We start from the raw sequence: 20,223 nt of genomic DNA, 5'->3' as shown, positions 1-20,223 counted from the left end.
TGTTGTATTTTACTTCTTTATCTCTTTTTTTCAACCAAAAATGCTTTGCTCTGATTAGGGGGTACTTGAATTTAAAAAATGTTCACAGGGGTACATCACTGAAAAAAGGTTGACAACCACTGTCCTAAGGCAGTGGTTCTCAACCTTTTTTCAGTGCTGTGAACATTTTTTTTAATGCAAGTAGACCTCCATGTCTTCATAACAGGAATATCCTGAATTCTCAAGTTGCATATCACAATAGTCATCATCAGTGTTAATAACACAAGAGCTGCTTGGATTTGCTGTAACTGTAAATCTTAGGGCCCGTATGTCATCGCACTTCGCGCTACATGAGACATTATTACAAGGTAAATCTTCTGCGCTATACATATCAGTCCTACTCTTGCCATATTTATGACGACGGCTGTGAGATTTGAAGGCTGAGAAGTTGGAAAAAACTCTTGTGCATTTAGGGAAAGCACACTTAAACGATGCATTAGGCATACAACTATGACTTCGCATGTGTCTAACATACGTAAATACATTGCTGCAAGTCGTAGCACATACGTTGCAAGTTATCATCTTTTATGATGACTATGACAAAAAAGAAGAAAACTTAGCTAGCTAGCATGCGGCGGTACATGCGCGTGGTCAACGATAGTGTCTGTGATGCTGACTGTGACGCTATGTCATTTCGGACTTTATAAATATATATATAAAGTAATTCAAACAGAAAATGACACATCAAGGTACAAGTGACTCTTACCTTGTTATCAAAAACACACGATGCAGTAAGATGGATTTAGCAGGGTCGGCCAGGTGAAATGAAGCTCGGTTGGACGAATTGTGGGCGGACCCAAGAAACAAGTCTGAAAAATACTGAATTACACTGTAGGTTTTACAGTAACTTACTGCTGGTCGATATTTTTTGAAAAATGCAACAAAATTTACAGTACTTAACTGCATTTAAGAAGAACATGATAGGTTGATTGGCAAAACTAAATTGGCCCTAGTGTGTGAATGTGAGTGTGAATGTTGTCTGTCTATCTGTGTTGGCCCTGCGATGAGGTGGCGACTTGTCCAGGGTGTACCCCACCTTCCGCCTGATTGTAGCTGAGATAGGCTCCAGCGCCCCCTGCGACCCCGAAGGGAATAAGCGGTAGAAAATGGATGGATGGATGGAGTATATAACAGTAATTTAATTTTTTATTTTTACAGTAATTTTTTACAGTCTCTCAAACTCTGGCCCGTGGGCCAAATTTGGCCCAACGTGTAATTTGACTTGGCCCTTGAGGCAATATCAAATTAACACTAAAGCTGGACCGGCGATTATACATTGCGGCAGTGCCGCTACTTCTAATACTTGCCAACCCTCCCGGGAGTGACTCCAGCACTCCTCCCGAATTTTTTTTTTTTTTCCAGCTAGTCAAACGAGTGCCAGCCCAGTTTCATGTCAGTGCAGCTTCTGCACCCACACACAATTGAATGCAACGCATACTTCATCAACAGCGATACAGGTTACACTGACGGTAGCCAAATAAAAAACTTTAACACTTTTAGAAATATACGCCACACTGTGAATCCACACCAAACAAGAATGACAAACACATTTCGGGAGAACATCCGCACCGTAACACAACATAAACACAACACAACAAATACCCAGAACCCTTTGTAGCACTAAATCTTCCGAGACGCTACAAGGTGTGTGTGTGTGTGGGGGGGGGAGGTTTGGTGGTAGCGGGGGTGTATTTTGTAGCGTCCCGAAAGAGTTAGTGCTGCAAAAGATTCTGGGTATTTGTTCTTTTGTGTTTATGTTGTGTTACGGTGCGGATGTTCTCCCGAAAAGTGTTTTTTATTTTTGTTTGGTGTGGGTTCACAGTGTGGCGTATATTTCTAACAGTGTTAAAGTTTTTTATACTGGCACCCTCAGTGTAACCTGTATCGCTGTTGATGAAGTATGTGTTGCATTCATTTGTGTATGCGTGCTGTAGCTGCACATATCTTGTGACTGGGTCTGAATGATGTTAGAATTGGGTGTACGAGATATGACTGTTGAACATCTTGTTCGATAATGAAAGTTGCCTCAGCTCAAAGCCTGAGCCCCGACATTAAAGAACTAGCATCTAAAAAATGATGCCAGGTATCTGGCTTGGGCACATCAAATTAGATCAGTGTGTTGCAAACTGAGCAGTTTAAAGTCCTGAATGGTTGTTTTATTCATTGTTATTTTATTTTCAAATTTATTAGCCTGTGGATAAAGTTAATGTTGATATTTACCTCAGAAGGCTGCAAATAGAAAAGAGGCATTCAATTTGTATTTAAATTATATTTGATATGCAATTGATATTTTTTAATTATTATTATTATTATTTGAAACTCCATTTTGCATGTCACTATAAAGTTATATAAGCCTTGCTTGTTCAATATTCAATGCAAAACGTGTTTGGGTCCCTATTAAAAGGTTAATTTGTTCAACCTTGGCCCGCGGCTTTGTTCAGTTTTAAACTTTGGCCCACTCTGTATTTGAGTTTGACACCCCTGGTGAAGGTGAAGCTCTGTCATCCTGGAGGCCACGGGGAAGACCCAGGACACATTGGGAACACTATGTCTCCCGGCTGGCCTGGGAACGCCTCGGGATCCCCTGAGAAAAGGTCCTAGGTGAGGGATCAGACAAAGAGCAGCTCAAAGACCTTTATGAAAAGTACAAATCGAGGACCTAGATTTTTTCTCGCCCAGGCGCAGGTCACCGTGGCTCCCCTGTGGAGCCAGGCGCAGAGGTGGGGCACGATGGCGAGCGACTGGTGGCCGGGCCTGTCTCCATGGGGCCCTGCCGGGCTCATTTCGAAGAGGCAACGTGGGTCAACCCTCCAATGGGCTCACCACTCATGGGCCCATTGAGGTCATAGAGGTCGGATGCAGTGTGAACTGGGCGGCAGCCGAAGGCAGGGCACTTGGCAGTCCGATTATCGGCTACATAAGCTCGCTCTTGGGACGTGGAAAGAGCCTGAGCTGGTGCGCGAGGTGAAGAAGTTCCGGCTAGATATAGTTGGACTCACTTCGACGCACAGCAAGGGCTCTGGAACCTGTTCTCTCAAGAGGGGCTGGACTCTCTTCCACTCTGGCGTTGCAAGCAATGAGAGGCTGGGGTGGCAATTGTTGTTGCTCAAAGCCTGCACGTTGGACTTTAACCCAGTAGACGAGATGGTAGCTTCCCTCCGCCTTCGGGTTGGGTGACGGGTCCTGACTGTTGTTTGTGTTTACGCACCAAACAGCAGCTCAGAGTACCCACTCTTTTTGGATTCCCTTGAGGGAGTACTGGAGAGTGCTCCCTCGGGTGATTCCCTTGTTCTGTTGGGGGACTTCAATGCTCATGTTGGCAAGGACAGTGAAACCTGGAGAGTCGTGATTGGGAAAAATGGCCACCCGGATCTGAACCCAAGTGGTGCTTTGTTATTGGACTTTTGTGCTCGTCACGGATTGTCCATAACAAACACAATGTTCAAACATAAGGAAGAACTTTAAACATGTCACGAGGGAGGTGCTGGACATTGAGTCTGAGTGGACCATGTTCCGTGCCTCTCTTGTCGAGCCTGCTGATTGGAGCTGTGGCCGCAAGGTGTTTGGTGCCTGTCGTGGCGGTAATCCTAGAACTCGCTGGTGGCCACCAGCAGGGAGGGATGCCGTCAAGCTGAAGAAAGAGCCTATCGGGTCCTTTTGGCTCATGGGACTCCAGAGGCAGCGGGCATACCGACAGGCCACGCAGTGCCTGGGGAATCTTTGGTGGACTCTCCTATTTCTGGGGCTTGGGTTGCCTAGGTAGTTAAAAAGCTCCTTTGTGGCAAGGCCCCGGTGGTGGATGAGTTCCTTAAGGCTCTGGATACTGTGGGGCTGTCTTGGTTGACAAGACTCTGCAACATCGCGTGAACATTGGGGGCGGTACCTCTGGATTGGCACACCGGGGTGGTGGTTCCTCTCTTTAAGAAGGGGAACCGGAGGGTGTGTTCCAACTATCGTGAAACACACTCCTCAGCCTTCCCGGTAAGGTCTATTCATGTGTACTGGAGAGGAGGAAACTCGGATCCAGGACGAACAGTGTGGTTTTCGTCCTGGTCGTGGAACGGTAGACCAGGTCTATACTCTCGGCAGGGTCCTTGAGTGTGAAGCGACTGGGATGAGAATCAGCACCTCCAAGTCCAAGTCCATGCTTCTCGCGCAGGAAAGGGTCGAGTGCCATCTCCAGGTTGGGGAGAAGATCTTGCCCCAAGTGGAGGAGTTCAAATACCTAGGAGTCTTGTTCATGAGTGAGGATAGAGTGGATCGAGAGATCCACAGGCGGTTTGGTGCGGCGTCTTCAGTATTGAGGACGCTATTTCGATCCGTTGTGGTGAAGAAGGAGCTGAGCCAGAAGGAAAAGCTCTCAGTTTACCGTCGATCTACGTTCCCAGCTTTGGGTTATGACCGAAAGGACAAGCGGCCGAAATGCGTTTCCTTTGCCGGGTGGTGGGTCTCTACCTTAGAGACAGGGTGAGAAGCTCTGTCATCCGGGAGGAACTCAAAGTAAAGCCGCTGCTCCTCCACATTGAGAGGAGCCATGAGGTGGTTCGGGCATCTGCTCAGGATGCCACCCGAACGCCTCTAGGGAGGTGTGGCAGGAGGCCACGGGGAAGACCTAGGACACATTGGAAAGACTATGTCCCCGGCTGGCCTGGGAACGCCTCGGAATACCCCGAGAAGAGCTGGACGAAGTGGCTGGGGAGAGGGAAGTCTGGGATTTTCTGCTCAGGCTGCTGCCCCCGCAACCCGACCTCGGATAAGCGGAAGAAAATGGATGGATTTAGAATGACAGTTATACTGTCAGATTGAGTACAAAAACTAACTAAACCTTACACAATATAATGTTTCTAGTAAAACTCACAAAGATACATATCTCCAGGCATTATTAGCCATTTTGCATGTGTGGTTTAGGAGTTATGTTTAAATAAATAACTGTCAGATTGAGTGTGACAGTAAACTGTCATAGTGAGTAAAACCCTTATTTTGTATTTGCAAACCTTACAAAAACAACTAAATCTAGTTAAACTCACACAGATACAATATTACAGGCATTTTTAAATCTAGTTAAACTCACACAGATACAATATTACAGGCATTTTTAGACACAATGCATGTTTGGTTTTAGAGTTATGTTTATATAACTTTCATATTTAGTATGACAGTTATACTGTCATATTGAATAAAAACAACAACTAACTTGTGTCTTTGCAAACCTTACAAAATACAATTTTTCTAGTAAAACTAACTAAGATACATGCTCCAGGCATTATTAGCTATTTTGCATGTGTTGTTTGAGTTATGTTTAAATAACTGTCATATTGAGTGTGACAGTATACTGTCATAAAACCCAATTTTTGTATTTGCAACCCTGATGCTAGTAAAACTCACATATATACAATATTACAGGCAGTTTTGGACATAATGGTTTGGTTTTGGAGTTATGTTTATATAACTTTCATATATAGTATGACAGCTAAACTGTTATATTGAGTAAAAAAAATAACTTGTGTTTGTCATAAAACGCAATTTTTGTATTAGCAAACCATACAACTGATTCCAATAAAACTCACATGGATTCAATATTACAGGCATTTTCAGACATGTTGCATGTTTGGTTTAGGAATTATGTTGTAATACATAATACAATACAAATATTTTTTGTGTTTGCAAGCCTTAAAAAAAGCATATGTTTCCAGTAAAACTCCCAAAGATGCATTATTTCAGGCATTATTAGCCATTTTTCAGGTGTGGTTTAGGAGTTATGTTTAAATAACTGTCATATTGAGTGTGGCGTTATACTGTCATATTGAGTTAAAAAATCTAACTTGTGTCTTTGCAAACCTTACAAAAGAAAATGTTTCTAGCAACACTCACAAAGATAATTTTTTTCACGCTATTAGACATGTTTCATGTGTATTTAGGAGTTATAATTAAATAACTTTCATATTGAGTGTTAAAGTTATAATGTCATTATGTGTAAAACCTAATTTTTGTATTTGCAAACCTTACAAAAACAATTGATTCTAGTAAAACTTACATAAATTCAATATTACAGGCATTTTTAGACAATTCACATGTTTGGTTTAAAAATAGTGTTTGAATACATTTGTATTGCTTTTTTCGCATTATCTCAGGATTCTAAGATCATTACTTTCATATTGAGTAAAACACTACTTTTTGTTTTTGCAAACCTTACAAACCCACATGAATACATTATTATAAGCAATTTTAGACAAGACACACGTTTGGTTCTGGAGTTATGTTTATATAACTTTTATATTTAGTATGACTGTTATACTGTCATATTGAATAAAAAAAAACTAGCTTGTGTCTTTGCAAACTTTACAAAAGATCATTTTTCTAGTAAAACTAACAAAGATACATGTCTCCAGGCATTATTACCCATTTTGCATGGGTTGTTTAGGAATTATGTTTAAATACATTTTTATTGCTTTTTTCCGCATTATCTCAGGATTCTTAGATCATTACTTTCATATTGAGTAAAACACTACTTTTTGTTTTTGCAAACCTTACAAACTCACCTAAATACATTATTACAGGCATTTTTAGACATGACACATGTTTGGTTTTGGAGTTATGTTTATATAACTTTTATATTTAATATGACTGTTATACTGTCATATTGAATTAAAAAAAACTAGCTTGTGTCTTTGCAAACTTTACAAAATATCATTTTTCTAATAAAACTAACAAAGATACATGTCTCCAGGCATTATTAGCCATTTTGCATGGGTTGTTTAGGAATTATCTTTAAATACATTTTTATTGCTTTTTTCGCATTATTTAGGATTCTAAAATCCTTACTTTCATATTGAGGAAAAAACTACTTTTTGTTTTTGCAAACCTTAAAAACTCACATAAATACATTATTATAGGCAATTTTAGACATGACACACGTTTGGTTCTGGAGTTATGTTTATATAACTTTCATATTTAGTATGACTGTTATACTGTCTTATTGAATAAAAACAACTAGCTTGTGTCTTTGCAAACTTTACAAAATATACATTTCCTAGTAAAACTAACAAAGATACATGTCTCCAGGCATTATTACCCATTTTGCCTGGGTTGTTTAGGAGTTATGTTTAAATACACTTTTATTGCTTTTTTCGCATTATCTCAGGATTCTAAGTTTATTACTTTCATATTGAGTAAAAAACTACTTTTTGTTTTTGCAAACCTTACAAACTCACATTAATACATTAATACAGGCATTTTTAGACATGACACATGTTTGGTTTTGGAGTTATGTTTATATAACTTTCATATTTAGTATGACTGTTATACTGTCATATTGAATAAGAAAAAACTAGCTTGTGTCTTTGCAAACTTTACAAAAGATAATTTTTCTAGTAAAACTAACAAAGATACATGTCTCCAGGCATTATTACCCATTTTGCATGGGTTGTTTAGGAATTATGTTTAAATACATTTTTATTGCTTTTTTCGCATTATCTCAGGATTCTAAAATCCTTACTTTCAAATTGAGGAAAAAACTACTTTTTGTTTTGCAAACCTTACAAACTCACATAAATACATTATTACAGGCATTTTTAGACATAACACATGTTTGGTTTTGGAGTTATGTTTATATAACTTTCATATTTAGTAGGACTGTTATACTGTCATATTTAATTTTAAAAAACTAGCTTGTGTCTTTGCAAGCTTTACAAAACATAATTTTTCTAGTAAAACTAACAAAGATACATGTGTCCAGGCATTATTACCCATTTTGCATGGGTTGTTTAGGAATTATGTTTAAATACATTTTTATTGCTTTTTTCGCATTATCTCAGGATTCTAAGATCATTACTTTCATATTGAGTAAAAAACTACTTTTTGTTTTTGCAAACCTTACAAACTCACATAAATACATTATTACAGGCATTTTTAGACATGACACATGTTTGGTTTTGGAGTTATGTTTATATAACTTTCATATTTAGTACGATTGTTATACTGTCATATTGAATAAAAAAAAAACCTAGCTTGTGTCTTTGCAAACATTACAAAAGATCATTTGTGTAGTAAAACTAACAAAGATACATGTCTCCAGGCATTATTACCCATTTTGCATGGGTTGTTTAGGAATTATGTTTAAAGACATTTTTATTGCTTTTTTCGCATTATCTCAGGATTCTAAGATCATTACTTTCATATTGAGTAAAAAAAACTACTTTTTGTTTTTGCAAACCTTACAAACTCACATAAATACATTATTACAGGCATTTTTAGACATGACACATGTTTTGTTTTGGAGTTATGTTTATATAACTTTCATATTTAATATGACTATTATACTGTCATATTGAATTAAAAAAAACTAGCTTGTGTCTTTGCAAACTTTACAAAATATCATTTTTCTAGTAAAATTAACAAAGATACTTGTCTCCAGGCATTATTAGCCATTTTGCAGGGGTTGTTTAGGAATTATGTTTAAATACATTTTTATTGCTTTTTTCGCATTATCTCAGGATTCTAAAATCCCTACTTTTATATTGAGGAAAAAACTACTTTTTGTTTTTGCAAACCTTACAAACTCACATTAATACATTAATACAGGCATTTTTAGACATGACACATGTTTGGTTTTGGAGTTATGTTTATATAACTTTCATATTTAGTATGACTGTTATACTGTCATATTGAATAAGAAAAAACTAGCTTGTGTCTTTGCAAACTTTACAAAAGATAATTTTTCTAGTAAAACTAACAAAGATACATGTCTCCAGGCATTATTACCCATTTTGCATGGGTTGTTTAGGAATTATGTTTAAATACATTTTTATTGCTTTTTTCGCATTATCTCAGGATTCTAAAATCCTTACTTTCATATTGAGTAAAAAACTACTTTTTGTTTTTGCAAACCTTACAAACTCACATAAATACATTATTACAGGCATTTTTAGACATGACACATGTTTGGTTTTGGAGTTATGTTTATATAACTTTCATATTTAGTATGATTGTTATACTGTCATATTGAATAAAAAAAACTAGCTTGTGTCGTTGCAAACATTACAAAAGATCATTTTTCTAGTAAAACTAACAAAGATACATGTCTCCAGGCATTATTACCCATTTTGCATGGGTTGTTTAGGAATTATGTTTAAAGACATTTTTATTGCTTTTTTCGCATTATCTCAGGATTCTAAGATCATTACTTTCATATTGAGTAAAAAACTACTTTTTGTTTTTGCAAACCTTACAAACTAACATAAATACATTATTACAGGCATTTTTAGACATGACACACGTTTGGTTTTGGAGTTATGTTTATATAACTTTTATATTTAGTATGACTGTCATACTGTCATATTGAATAAAAAAAACTAGCTTTTGTCTTTGATATCTTTACAAAAGATCATTTTTCTAGTAAAACTAACAAAGATACATGTCTCCAGGCATTATTACCCATTTTGCATGGGTTGTTTAGGAATTATGTTTAAAGACATTTTTATTGCTCTTTTCGCATTATCTCAGGATTTTAAGATCATTACTTTCATATTGAGTAAAAAACTAGTTTTTGTTTTTGCAAACCTTGCAAACTCACATAAATACATTATTACAGACATTTTTAGACATGACACATGTTTGGTTTTGGAGTTATGTTTATATAACTTTTATATTTAGTTTGACTGTTATACAGTCATATTGAATAAAAAAAAACTAGCTTGTGTCTTTGCAAACTTTACAAACGATAATTTTTCTAGTAAAACTAACAAAGATACATGTCTCCAGGCATTATTACCCATTTTGCATGGGTTGTTTAGGAATTATGTTTAAATACATTTTTATTGCTTTTTTCGCATAATCTCAGGATTCTAAAATCCATACTTTCAAATTGAGGAAAAAACTACTTTTTGTTTTGCAAACCTTACAAACTCACATAAATACATTATTACAGGCATTTTTAGACATAACACATGTTTGGTTTTGGAGTTATGTTTATATAACTTTCATATTTAGTAGGACTGTTATACTGTCATATTTAATTTAAAAAAACTAGCTTGTGTCTTTGCAAGCTTTACAAAACATCATGTTTCTAGTAAAACTAACAAAGATACATGTGTCCAGGCATTATTACCCATTTTGCATGGGTTGTTTAGGAATTATGTTTAAATACATTTTTATTGCTTTTTTCGCATTATCTCAGGATTCTAAGATCATTACTTTCATATTGAGTAAAAAACTACTTTTTGTTTTTGCAAACCTTACAAACTCACATAAATACATTATTATAGGCATTTTTAGACATGACACATGTTTTGTTTTGGAGTTATGTTTATATGACTTTTATATTTAATATGACTGTTATACTGTCATATTGAATAAGAAAAAACTAGCTTGTGTCTTTGCAAACTTTACAAAAGATAATGTTTCTAGTAAAACTAACAAAGATACATGTCTCCAGGCATTATTACCCATTTTGCATGGGTTGTTTAGGAATTATGTTTAAATACATTTTTATTGCTTTTTTCGCATTATCTCAGGATTCTAAAATCCTTACTTTCAAATTGAGGAAAAAACTACTTTTTGTTTTGCAAACCTTACAAACTCACATAAATACATTATTACAGGCATTTTTAGACATAACACATGTTTGGTTTTGGAGTTATGTTTTGATAACTTTCATATTTAGTAGGACTGTTATACTGTCATATTTAATTTTAAAAAACTAGCTTGTGTCTTTGCCAGCTTTACAAAACATAATTTTTCTAGTAAAACTAACAAAGATACATGTGTCCAGGCATTATTACCCATTTTGCATGGGTTGTTTAGGAATTATGTTTAAATACATTTTTATTGCTTTTTTCCCATTATCTCAGGGTTCTAAGAACATTACAGTCAAGTAAAAAACTACTTTTTGTGTTTGCAAAATATAAAACTCAGAAAAACTCCCAATGATTCATTATTTCAGGCATTATTAGCCATTTTTTTGTGTGGTTTATGAGTTATGTTTAAATAACTGTCATATTGAGTGTGATTTTGTCATTGTGTCTAAACCTAATTTTTGTATTTGCAAACCTTACAAAAACAACCGATTCTAGGAAAAGTCACATTGATACAATATTACAGGCATGTTTAGACATATTGCATGTTTGGTTTTGGAGTTATATTTATATAAACTGCTTTCTGAGCCGCCACCTTTGTGGTTTGTGTGTCCCACTGATCCAGGACAAACAGGTCCTAGGTGAGGGATCAGACAAAGAGCAGCTCAAAGACCTTTATTAAAAGTACAATTGAGGACCTAGATTTTTTCTCGCCCGGACGCAGGTCACCGTGGCTCCCCTGTGGAGCCAGGCCCAGAGGTGTGGCACGATGGCGATTGACGGGCCTGTCCCCATGGGGCCCTGCCGTGCTCAGCTCGAAGAGGCAACGTGGATCCCCCCTCCAGGGCTCACCACTCATGGAGGGTGCAGTGTGAGCTGGGCGGCAGCCGAAGGCAGGGCACTTGGTGGTCTGATTATCGGCTACATAAGCTCGCTCTTGGGACATGGAACGTCACCTCGCTGGGAGGGATGGAGCCTGAGCTGGTGCATGAGGTGGAGACGTTCCCGGCTAGATATAGTTGGACTCACAGCAAGGGCTCTGGAACCTGTTCTCTCAGAGGGGCTGGACTGAGCTGAACTTTCATTACTTGCAACGCCAGAGTGGAAGAGATTCCACACTGGCGTTGCAACTAATGAGAGGCTGGGGTGGCAATTCTTGTTGCCCCCCGGCTCAAAGCCTGCACGTTGGACTTTAAACCCAATAGACGAGATGGTAGCTTCCTTCAGCCTTCGGGTTGGGTGACGGGTCCTGACTGTTGTTTGTGTTTACACACCAAACAGCAGCTCAGAGAACCAACTCTTTTTGGATTCCCTTGAGGGAGTACTGGAGAGTGCTCCCTCGGGTGATTCCCTTGTTCTGCTGGTGGACTTCAATGCTATGTTGGCAACGACAGTGAAACCTGGAGAGTCGTGATTGGGAAAAATGTCCACCCGGATCTGAACCCAAGTGGTGCTTTGTTATTGGACTTTTGTGCTTGTCACGGATTGTCCATAACAAACACAATGTTCAAACATAAGGGTGTCCATATGTGCACTTGGCACAAGGACACCCTCGGCCGCATGATTGACTTTGTAGTTGTGTCATGGGACTTGCGGCCTCATGTTTTGGACACTCGGTGAAGAGAGGGGCAGAGCTTTCCACCAACCACCACCTGGTGGTGAGCTGGCTCCGATGTTAGGGGAGGATGCCGGTCAGACCTGGCAGGCCCAAACGCATTGTATGGGTCTGCTGGGAACACCTAGCAGAGTCTCCTGAAGAACTTTGAACATGTCCGGAAGAACTTTGAACATGTCACGAGGGAGGTGCTGGACATTGAGTCTGAGTGTACCATGTTCCGTTCCTCTCTTGTTGAGCCAGCTGATTGAAGCTGTGGCCGCAAGGTGTTTGGTGCCTGTCGTGGCGGTAATCCACCAGCAGTGAGGGATGCTGTCAAGCTGAAGAAAGAGCCACCGGGTCCTTTTGGCTCATGGGACTCCAGAGGCAGTGGGCATACCGACAGGCCAAGCGAGACCTCCTCAGTCCCACCAACACGTCTTCCTATGAGGAAACAGTGCCTGGGAAGTCTGTGGTGGGCTCTCCTATTTCTGGGGCTGAGGTTGCCAAGGTAGTTAAAAAGCTCCTCGGTGGCAAGGCCCCGGGGGTATGAGCTCCGTCCGGAGTTCCTTAAGGCTCTGGATGCTGTGGGGCAGTCTTGGTTGACAAGACTCTGCAACATTGCGTCTACATCGGGGGCAGTACCTCTGGATTGGCAGACCGGGGTGGTGGTTCCTCTCTTTAAGAAGGGGACCGGAGGGTATGTTCCAACTATCGTAGATCACACTCCTCAGCCTTCCCGGTAAGGTCTATTCATGTGTAATGGAGAGGAGGAACCTCGGATCCAGGACGAACAGTGTGGTTTTCGTCCTGGTCGTGGAACGGTAGACCAGCTCTATACTCTCGGCAGGGTCCTTGAGTGTGCATGGGAGTTTGCCCAACCAGTGTACATAAGTTTTGTGGACTTGGAGAAGACATTCGACCTTGGCCCCCGGTAAATCCTGTGGGGAGTGCTCAGAGAGTATGGAGTATCGGCATGTCTGATTGTGGCGGGTGTCTCCCTGTATGATCAGTGTCAGAGCTTGGTCCGCATTGCCGGCAGTATGTCGGACCCCTTTCCAGTGAGGGTTGGACTCCGCTAAGGCTGCCCTTTGTCACCGATTCTGTTCATAACTTTAATGGACAGAATATCTAGGCGCAGTCATGGCTTTGAGGATCCCCTCAACGCCATGACTGCGCCTGGTTTGGTGGCTGCAGGATTAGGTCTCTGCTTTTTGCAGATGATGTGGTCCTGATGGCTTCAACTGGCCAAGATCTTCAGCTTTCATTGGATCGGTTCGCAGTGAAGCGACTGGGATGAGAATCAGCACCTCCAAGTCAGAGTCCATGGTTCTCGCCCGGGAAAGGGTGGAGTGCCATCTCGAGGTTTGGAAAGAGATCTTTCCCCAAGTAAAGGAGTTCAAGTACCTAGGAGTCTTGTTCACGAGTGAGGATAGAGTGGATTGTGAGATCTACAGGCGGATCGGTGCGGGGTCTTCAGTAATGAGGACGCTATATCGATCCGTTGTGGTGAAGAAGGAGCTGAGCCAGAAGGAAAAGCTTTCAATTTACCGGTCGATCAACGTTCCCATCCTCAACTATGGTCATGAGCTTTGGGTTATGACCGAAAGGACAAGGTCACGGGTACAAGCGGCCGAAATGAGTTTCCTCCGCCGGGTGGTGGGTCTCTCCCTTAGAGATAGGGTGAGAAGCTCTGTCTTCTGGGAGGAACTCAGTGTAAAGCCGCTGCTCCTCCACATTGAGAGGAGCCAGATGAGGTGGTTCGGGCATCTGCTCAGGATGCCACCCGAACGCCTCCCTAGGTCCGAACGGCAGGAGGCCATGGGGAATACCTAGGATACATTGGAAAGACTATGGCCTGGGAACGCCTCGGGATCCCCCGAGAAGAGCTGGACGAAGTGGCTGGGGAGAGGGAAGTCTGGGCTCTCTGCTTAGGCTGCTGCCCCCGCAACCCGACCTCGGATAAGCGGAAGAAAATGGATGGATTTAGTATGACAGTTATACTGGCATATTGAGTGTGACAGTATACTGTCATAAAACCCAATTTTTGTATTTGCAAACCTGATTCTAGTAAAACTCACATCTATACAATATTACAGGCAATTTTGGACATAATGCACGTTTGGTTTTGGAGTTATTTTCATATAACTTTAATATATAGTATGACATCTATACTGTTATATTGAGTAAAAAAACTAACTTGTGTCCGTCATAAAACTCAATTTTTGTATTTGCAAACCTTACAAAAACAAATTATTCTAGTAAAACTCACATGGATTCAATATTACAGGCATTTTTAGACATTTTGCATGTTTGGTTTAGGAATTATGTTGGAATACATTTGTATTGCTTTTTTCACATTATCTCAGCATTTTAAGAACTTACTGTCATATTGAGTAAAAAAAAACGTTTTGTGTTTGCAAGCCTTAAAAAACAACCGATTCTAGTAAAACTCACATTGATACAATATTACAAGCATGTTTAGACATCTTGCATGTTTGGTTTTGGAGTTATGTTTATATAACCTGCTTTCTGAGCCGCCACCTTTGTGGTTTGCGTGTCCCACTGATCCTAGGAGCTATGTTGTCCGGGGGCTTCTATGCCCCCTGGTAGGGTCCCCCAAGACAAACAGGTCCTAGTTGAGGAATCAGACAAAGAGCAGCTCAAAGACCTTTATGAAAAGTACAAATCGAGGACGTAGATATTTTCTCGCCCGGACGCGGGTCACCGTGGCTCCCCTGTGGAGCCAGGCCCAGAGGTGGGGCACAATGGCGAGCGACTGGTGCCCATGGGGCCCAGCTCGAAGAGGCAACGTGGGTCCCCCCTGCAATAGGCTCACCACTCATGGGCTGGGTCATAGAGGTCGGGTGCAGTGTTAGCTGGGCGGAAGCCGAAGGCAGGGCACTTGGCGGTCCGATTATCGGCTACATAAGCTCGCTCTTGGGACGTGGAACGTCACCTCGCGAGGTGGAGAAGTTCCCGGCTAGATAAAGCTGGACTCACTTCGACGCACAGCAAGGACTCTGGAACCTGTTATCTCAAGAGGGGTTGGACTCTCTTCCACTCTGGCGTTGCAAGTAATGAGAGGCTGGGTTGGCAATTCTTGTTGCCCCCCGGCTCAAAGCCTGCACGTTGGACTTAACCCAGAAGACGAGATGGTAGCTTCCCTCCGCTTTCGGGTTGGGTGACGGGTCCTGACTGTTGTTGGTGTTTATGCACCAAACAGCAGCTCAGAGTACCCGCTCTTTTTGGATTCCCTTGAGAGTGCTCCCTCGGGTGATTCCCTTGATCTGCTGGGGGTCTTCAACGCTCATGTTGGCAACGACTTTGAAACCTGGAGAGTCGTGATTGGGAAAAATGGCCACCCGGATCTGAACCCAAGTGGTTATTTGTTATTGGACTTTTGTGCTCGTCACGGATTGTCCATAACAAACACAATGTTCAAACATAAGGGTGTCCATATGTGCACTTGGCACCAGGACACCCTCGGCCGCAGTTCCATGATTGACTTTGTAGTTGTGTCATGAGATTTGCGGCCTCATGTTTTGGACACTCGGGTGAAGAGAGGGGCGAGCTTTCTACCGATCACCACCTGGTGAGCTGGCTCCGATGGTGGGGTAGGATCCCGGACAGACCTGGCAGGCCCAAACGCATTGTGAGAGTCTTTTGGGAATGCCTAGCAGAGTCTCCTGTCAGAGAGAGTTTCTTTTTCCACCTCCGGAGGAACTTTGAACATGTCACAAAGGAGGTGCTGGACATTGAGTCTGAATGGATCATGTTCCGTGCCTCTCTTTTCAAGCCAGCTGATTGGAGCTGTGGCCGCAAGGTGTTTGGTGCCTGTCGTGGCGGTAATCCTAGAACCCGCTGGTGGCCACCAGCAGTGCGGGATGCCGTCAAGCTGAAGAAAGAGCTTATCTGGTCCTTTTGGCTCATGGGACTCCAGAGGCAGCGGGCATACCGACAGGCCAAGCAGTGCCTGGGGAATCTGTGTTGGGCTCTCCTATTTCTGGGGCTGAGGTTGCCAAGCTAGTTAAAAAGCTCCTCGGTGGCAAGGCCGAGGAGCTCCATCCGGAGTTCCTTAAGGCTCTGGATGCTCTGGGGCTGTTTTAGTTGACAAGACTCTGCAACATCGCGTGGACATCAGGGGCGGTACCTCTGGATTGGCAGACCGGGGTGGTGGTTCCTCTCTTTAAGAAGGGGAACCGGAGGGTGTGTTCCAACTATCGTAGATCACACTCCTCAGCCTTCCCGGTAAGGTCTATTCATGTGTACTGGAGAGGAGGAACCTCGGATCCATGACGAACATTGTGGTTTTCGTCCTGGTCGTGGAACGGTAGACCAGCTCTATACTCTCGGCAGGGTCCTTGAGTGTGCATGGGAGTTTGTCCAACCGGTCTACATGTGCTTTTTGGACTTGGAGAAGACATTCGACCGTGGCCACCCCGGGAAGTCCTGTGGGGAGTGCTCAGAGAGTATGGGGTATCGGCATGTCTGATTGTGGCGGGTCGCTCCCTGTATGATCAGTGTCAGAGCTTGGTCCGCATTGCCAGCAGTAAGTCGGACCCCTTTCCAGGGAGGGTCGGACCGGAGTCCAACCCTCGTGTTGGCTGCCCTTTGTCACCAAATGTGTTCATAAATTTTATGGACAGAATTTCTAGGCGCAGTCATGGCGTTGAGGGGATCCGGTTTGGAGGCTGCAGGATTAGGTCTCTCCTTTTTGCAGATGATGTGGTCCTTTTGGCTTTAACTGGCCAGGATCTTCAGCTCTCATTGGATTGGTTCGCAGCCGAGTGTGGGATGAGAATCAGCACCTCCAAGTCCAAGTCCGAGGTTCTCGCCCGGGAAAGGGTGGAGTGCCATCTCGAGGTTGGGCAGGAGATCTTGCCCCAAGTGGATGAGTTCAAGTACCTGGAGTCTTGTTCATGAGTGAGGGAAGAGTGGATCATGAGATGCACAGGCTGATCGGTGCGGCGTCTTCAGTAATGAGGACGCTATATCGATTCGTTGTGGTAAGAAGGAGCTGCGCCAGAAGGAAAAGCTCTCAATTTACCGGTCAAATATACGCTTCACAGCATAATACTGTCATCTGTTTAGCGGCATTACACTGTTATTTTAGTGTATCTACTGTAATATCCATTAACAGTTAATTACAGTAAAATAATTGTAAGCACTATAGACTGAGCTTTACAGTATAATGCCACTAGAAGTTAATGAGTTGAACTTTTAATTTTTCAAAATCAAAATCCCTGCAATCTGCTGGCATAAAAATGACTGGAGAAATGGCCTTGCAAGATTATGTTTTTATTAACCAATTATTTTAAAGTGCATCAAATACATTCAAAGTACATTTAGTGCATTCTTCTTATTTTCAGTAAAGCATTTTAACATTTATAACATGTCCACTTAATTTCTAACTGGAAACAAAACACTGAACACGAGTCCAGTGTTTAGTTGTCGGCTACATAAAGCCCCACTCAAAGTCTGTGAGATGTTTTATAAGGGTGGCTACGTGAGGATTTACAGTTGCTGCCTTTTTCTGGACCAGCTTCCTGGTCTTCTTGGACACCACCTTTCCCTGGCTAGCCTTTGTTCCCCTCTCAGGGTTAACGCCAATGAATCGCCTAAAAAAGAGAGAAAGCATATTAGATATTCTGTTGTGATTGAAGATTACTTGCAGTCGATACAGAACCCCCCTCACATTGTTATTTAGGAATATGCACTGCACAAATATTAATATCAATTTTAGGATATATGTGAGCCTATACCATAACCACAGCTGTAGATGAGTGAATGCTCTAAAACCCATTAAGACAAATTCAGAGAGGAAGACAATGCTAAAGCCTCCCCAATCCCTCTCTCTATTTATGTTTTCTCTCCATCTACGGGACCGTGTATTTACGCTGATGTTTCCTGCTTTCACCCATTTAACATATTGTTACCTGCTCATTACCTATCTCCTCTGCATCCTGGGGTCACACTGGTGCTTCTTGCCTTTACCCATTCAACATATCTTTACCTGCACATTACCTACCTTCTCTGCATAGTGTGGTCACGCTGGTGCTTTCTACCTTTACCCATTCAACATATCTTTACCTGCACATTACCTACCTTCTCTATATCCTGGAGTCAAGCTGGTGTTTCCTGCCTTTACTCATTCAACATATCTTTACCTGCACAATACCTACCTTCTCTGTATCCTGGCGTCTAGCTGGTGTTTCCTGCCTTCACCCATTCAACATATCTTTACCTGCACATTACCTACCTTCCCTGCATCCTTGGGTCACACTGGTGCTTCTTTCTTTCACCATACAACATATCTTCACCTGCACATACCTACCTTGTCTGCATGGCCTCGACCACACCTGCGCTTCCTTCTTTCACCCATTTTACCCATTCAACATATCTTCACCTGCAAATTACCTACTTTTCCTGCATCCTGGGGTCAAACAGGTGCTTCCTTCTTTGACCCAGTCAACATATCTTTACCTGCACATTACCTACCTTCTCTGTATCCTAGAGTCAAACTGGTGCGTCGGTCCCTAATAAGAAGATCCACAAAGGAACAGAAGAGTCATTGATTTAAGGCACCAAATTGGGGAAATGACAAGTCAAATTCCTGAACAGAGGTGAGAAATATAAAATAAATATCCTGACAGTATTTTAACAGTATCAAGAGGATTTACCTTTGAACAAATTCCAATGTCCGAGGACCTTCCTCTTGGTATTCCAAGTTGAACACATAGTAGGTGGCAAGAAGGGGAGCAAGCCCTGAGATTAAGCTAGGTTGGACGCCTTTGCAGATGACATCACCTTCCATGCTGATCATCCAACGTTTTATTGTGACTTTGTCACCAGCAACTGGTACAGTCAAGAAATGCAGTTTATGTTCCTAAACAGTATCCAATATGGGTAGCATTTTAAAAGTTTGGAATGGCCACCTCACTCACTCTCTCTTTCCTCTGTTTACATCTAGTCTCCTAAGGCAGTGGTTCTCAAATGGGGGTACGCGTACTCCTGGGGGTACTTGAAGGTATGCCAAGGGGTACGTGAGATTTTTTTTTAATATTCTAAAAATAGCAACAATTCAAAAATCCTTTATAAATATATTTATTGAATAATACTTCGACAAAATATGAATGTCAGTTCATAAACTGAACAACTAATCAAGTAGGCTATTCCATTCATTACCATAAAGCCAGAGTTTCCCCCATGCCATGATGGTTTGACCCTACCTGGCGGTGCCACACGGCACCAACTGTCAATCAACTATCCATGTAGAAAACAATGGAGGCTTGGTTAAAGCGTAGTGGACATGTTCCATAAATATTGATGTTAAAGATTTCTTTTTTTGTGAAGAAATGTTGAGAATGAAGTTCATGAATCCAGATGGATCTCTACTGCAATCCCCAAAGAGGGCACTTTAAGTTGATTACTTCTATGTGTAAAAATCTTTATTTATAATTGAATCACTTTGTTATTTTTCAACAAGTTTTTAGTTGTTTTTATATCTTTTTTTCCAAATAGTTCAAGAAAGACCACAACAAATGAGCAATATTTTGCACTGTTATACAATTTAATAAATCAGAAACTGATGACATAGTGCTGTATTTTACTTCTTTATCTCTTTTTTTCAACCAAAAATGCTTTGCTCTGATTAGGGGGTACTTGAATTTAAAAAATGTTCACAGGGGTACATCACTGAAAAAAGGTTGAGAACCACTGTCCTAAGGCAGTGGTTCTCAACCTTTTTTCAGTGCTGTGAACATTTTTTTAATGCAAGTAGACCTCCATGTCTTCATAACAGGAATATCCTGAATCCTCAAGTTGCATATCACAATAGTCATCATCAGTGTTAATAACACAAGAGCTGCTTGGATTTGCTGTTGATCAAGTCAAACTTCGTTCAGTGTAGCCGTAGTGCTTCCTTGACACGTGCGATGTGAAAGTAGACTTAACTGTAAATCTTTTTTCACATTGACTGAAGGGGCACGTAACTGTCCTACCTTCGGTAATATGACT

Source organism: Entelurus aequoreus, linkage group LG20 (genome assembly GCF_033978785.1).
Source record: "Entelurus aequoreus isolate RoL-2023_Sb linkage group LG20, RoL_Eaeq_v1.1, whole genome shotgun sequence".
Classification (NCBI taxonomy): Eukaryota; Metazoa; Chordata; class Actinopteri; order Syngnathiformes; family Syngnathidae; genus Entelurus; species Entelurus aequoreus.
Note: the sequence above shows the minus strand (reverse complement) of the source record.